Source organism: Perna viridis, chromosome 15, assembly GCF_037379345.1.
Source record: "Perna viridis isolate PV_CMFRI_1.1 ecotype Kerala chromosome 15, ASM3737934v1, whole genome shotgun sequence".
In the NCBI taxonomy this organism is placed as follows: Eukaryota; Metazoa; Mollusca; class Bivalvia; order Mytilida; family Mytilidae; genus Perna; species Perna viridis.
In genome coordinates this window covers 14,097,079-14,101,969 of record NC_142459.1, presented here as the reverse complement: position 1 = coordinate 14,101,969, position 4,891 = coordinate 14,097,079, and positions in this window count along the sequence as shown.

Sequence of the window (4,891 nt, the reverse complement as noted above, 5' to 3'; positions counted from 1 at the left end):
TAATAAATTCTAAAGGTAAGGTTGTCTAAATATTTAAAAAAAAAACGTATTAAAATAGGAACTATATTCGTATACAAGGAATAGCTAAGGGCAGATAATTGTGATCTCGTACCTACTAGGTCTCAGTATCGTATTAATTTTCCCATAGACTTCTATAGTGAAGTGCATATTTTTAGGATTTTTAAAAAAATATGTAAATTGATTCAATAAAACTTTCACTTATGTAGCATTTCTAAGGACATGTGAAAAAATAATTTCCCGCAAAGAAAATAGAGTGAGTCCACGAAGATCGGACAGAAAAGTAGTCTCAAACTATAAATAGCCATTTTCCCTACTTTCACTTTCGTTTTGCACTCACCAAACCAACCTTTTCAGTGGAACATTTTTATGATATTATGTTAGATTTTCTTTTAAAAAAGTTCTTCATCTTACAGTGTGATGTTTGCTCTATTTTATAAGTCATTGTTCATATCTTTTGACAAAATATTAGTTTGTAGAGAGGCAAAAAGAAAATGCACTATATTTTTATAGCATCCATGTTTTGACGTACACCTGCTCAGGGATATGCAATACGATACTGGTACCTATTACTAATAATCATTTCAATATAATCATAGAAGTTGTTGTTTTTCTGCTAGAGTATTCCTTTTCATACTGAAAATTCAGAATATCATTGCCCTGCTATAAACATGAGTTTTCTATTAAAATTTTTATATAGGTACCCTATTCCAGGCATGAGACTAATATCTCAATGTTAGCCAGAAAATATTACTTTTGATAAAAAGCTGCTGCATTAGTCAAACTAAGCAAATTTGTGGTTTATTCTGTCATGGTAGATACATGAGCTGTACTATGAGTTCCAAATCATTATTTAATCCCCACTTGTGAGTTCCATATATGGAAATATTAATATCCGAACCTCCTTTTTTGTCTTTAACTCAAGGGAGCCTCTTGTTTAAAGTAAAGTATAATGACCGGTACAACCAACTGTTTTAAACTATAGATATGGTCATTTCAATTATAATAAACCCCAAAAAAATTATACCAATATCATAGTTTTAAAAAAATATAGCTTTTCATATGCAGAAAATACAGATTTTCAGCCATTTTGGTACCCCAGGCAGATACAAATGGACCTCAATATGACAGGAAAAGGACTTTTTCTTTAAAACAGATAGCTATGATGCAAGAAAAATAGTTTATTGGTATAAATATTATAATAACAACTGTCTGCTTTAGATACTTTTTGAAAAAAATTAGTTTTTATATAAAAAAAACACCTTTATTTTTCTTGCCGCATTAGAATCTGTCCATTGGAACCACTAAAAAAAGTCCACTAAAAAATTGGCTGTTGATTTTTGTGACATTTCTGTGTTTAAATCAACCACAAAGTTCTATGGCAACTCATTTTAGCTATTTATTTGAAAGAAAAACAAAAAATATTCATTTTTTCATATATAAGAGGCAATGTATGGAAAATGACTATTTTCAAGTCCTAACCACATACTTAAAATGTGTTGTAACTTGAAAACTATCCTTTATGCAGGAGTATTACTTGATTTAGGTTACATGAATATAGATATTCTCATCATAAACAGTCAAGATAATAATTTTATTGAACTGATATTATACAAATTCATGAAAACAAAATGCATTTCCAAATTTGGTAAAGATTAATCATAAATGCAAAAAACCAGAGCTACCATAAAAAATCAGGTTCAAAAGTTGGCTAATTCATCTTAAAAGTGTTACCTGCATTGGGGTACTACTTTTTCAGCTGGTAAAGACCACTTGCTGAATATCCAACTTTACTTGAAAAACTGGCTTACTAGGTCTCAGTATCGTATTAATTTTCCCATAGACTTCTATAGTGAAGTGCATATTTTTACCTTAAGCTGATGTTTGGTTTGTGAAACTGAAACTACCATCTTGAGAAACAGATCATGTTTACGTTTTGTTCTGCTGATTTTTACCGAAATTACTTGCCTTGGACTGAGCAAATTTTCAAAAATAAAATTTTTGGGACTTTTTTTTCTAAACGCTTACAGATATCAAGCTGGTATTTGGTATGTAACTCTACCATGATGAGTATCTATAGGTTTTGTTCTGCTCCGCTGACTTTTACCAAAATTACAGGCCTTCGAATTAACAATTTCTTTTAAATCAACAGTTTTCAGGACTTTTTGTCTCAACATATTGAGCTGATGTTTGGTATGCGAGTTCACAGTGTATCATGATCAGTTACAGATCAAGTTCATGTTATGTTGAGATTTTCTATAAGGCCCCTGAATTTTTTTAAAAAATACTTTTAATTTGAGTCATATTAGTGGATGTGTGGGTTAAATTAGCGCACTCACTAAGGTTCTTTGTATTAAAAAGTGTCTGTTATCGACAGGTATTCAGGTTCAGTTAAGACAGGTTTAAGTGTTCTGTTTTACATATAAAAATAAAAATTTCACTGTAACTTATTAGTGTTCTTTGTTAAATACTAAGGTCATTAGTTCACTGATACCAGATTAGTGTTTAGTATTAGATATTAAGGTCATTTGTTCACTTGTTACTGATTTTATGCATGGAAGTACAGCGTTCTTATTCTTGTTCTTCTTTTTCAGGACATTTGTATCTCTAGTGGCATTGAAGAATTTGTCAGATGGAATCAGTCTGCTTTCATCTCAATTGTTCCATGTTCATCTTGACTGTGTATATATCATCTTCCAGTACTATGTGCAAAGGGCTGTTTGAGATTATGGCATTTCATCATCATCCGTAGATTCAGCAACTGGGGACCTACCATAGAATTTCTACTCTTCAATCTTCCAGAATGGATTTCAACTCTCCCTTTCTAAAGACAAATGTAAGATCAGCTTGACCTCTTGAGTATTCTAAAATATATTTAGGCCTTCCTTTTTTAAGAACGACCTAACCGCCTTTTTTAAGACCAGCCTAACCTTTTTTTTTCAGACTATCCTAATTCTCTTTTTTTTAAGACCAGCCAAAACCTCTTTTTTAAAGGCCAGCCTAATCCTCCTTTTTTTAAAACCAGCCTGACCTTTTTTTTTTGGGGGGGGGGGGGGGGGGGGGGGGGTGGGTTGAAGTATAACCAGTTAGGATCATCTTGTTACATGTCTGATGTATTTTTTTCAGTGTAATAAACTCAGAAGTGATTAAGGCTTTCCAAATCTGTAGGGTTTAGGCCATTTGATATGACAATTTACATTACAATTCACATATTACACAAACAGTGCAACTAACTAACAATCTGTGCCATTAACTCAATTAGCTACTAAATGAACAGTCAATTTCAGTAATTTTTTCTTGAGAACACAACTGAAACTCTCACATGTTTCAAAAACCTGAGTCAGTTTTTACTAGTTTCAGGTTTGGGCAAGCTGTTTAAGGCACAAAATGAACTGACGAAGGAATGTCGCAATATTTATTTATCTATGAGCATTATTTTATTAAAACTACATAGTGAGAAATCTATCTAAACCTATATATTTCAAATTTAAAACTGGCTCGGTTCAGACTTGTATAGGTGGTTGGTTTTCTAAGGTTCCAAAATGTACATTTACACTGATATAAAGATCTTTAAAAAAAGTGTTTGGTATAGACAGGTTTCACCGTATATGAAACCATCTTAATTTTGTGTCAAATTCTTTTTTAATGTGAAGTGAAAACTTTCTTGAATTACCTCCCTTAGACCATTTTTTAGCTTCTCTCAAATTCACTCTTAATATTTATAGTCATAATATTTGAAAACTTTTTTCACAACCCAAAGAAAACTGAGGACCAACACTATATCCATTTTAGGCACTGAATCTTTTTAATACTGAAGGTATAGGGGGTGGGGTCGGATAATTTGGAGAAAAGTAATTTTCAAAATTTAAGCCATTTTTTGCTCACCTGGCCAAAGGTCATGTGAGCTATTGCCATCACTTGGCATCTGTTGTCGTCATTAACAATTATACACAACTCTTCTCCTCTGAAACTACTTGACCAATTGAAACCAAACTTGGTATGAATGTTCCTTGGGGTATCCTGCATAGAACTAATGTGGTGATTTTTGATTCGTCCAAAAACATTGCCGCTGTTACTAAAACAAGAACATAGGGGTCAGTTTTTCACATATATTTCCTAAACCGTTAGGTTTAGCTAAATTCTGACATGGGGTAAAAGTGTTCAGCATGATGAGATCTATCTCAGGTCAAATTTTGGTTTTAATCCCTTAGGTCTCACTAACCACTTCCGGGTCAAATGGCCACCCCCCTATGTAGAACCAAAAACACACTGAACCTAGACATATGCATTGTAAGTGCATTATTTGTGTGTATTATTATTAAAAGTAGTCAAAATAAAGCTGAAAATGTGTACTTTAAAATCATATATGCAATTAACTACAAAAGTGTATAAATATTGTTTACATGTTTGAGTAACTTGCCTCCATGCTGTCAGTTAGCAGAACAGGTAAAAATATGGATTTTCAGTATTATTTATTCAAGTAAATTTTGTGAAGAATTTCTACAATCATCGTACCATTAGCATAATGATTTTGGAAGCCTTATTTTCAAAGCTTCACAACGGTATGCAACTTTAAGATGTCATTTGTCCTGGGAATTCACTGTGAGACTTTGAAAATTACCTTTTTAACATGTAAAGTAATGGAAACGTTAGAAGTGGTTAGTGATACCTTAAGACATGTTGGAGTTGTTGCCCTTTTTCAACGATTATTGCCATTTTCAATGTTATTTCTTTCAAAAATCTTCTCCTCTGACACTACTTGACTAATTGAAACCAAACTTGGTATGAATGTTTCTTGGGGTATCCTGCATAGAACTGATGTGGGGATTTTTGATTCGTCCAAAAACATTGCCGCTGTTACTAAAAATAGAAC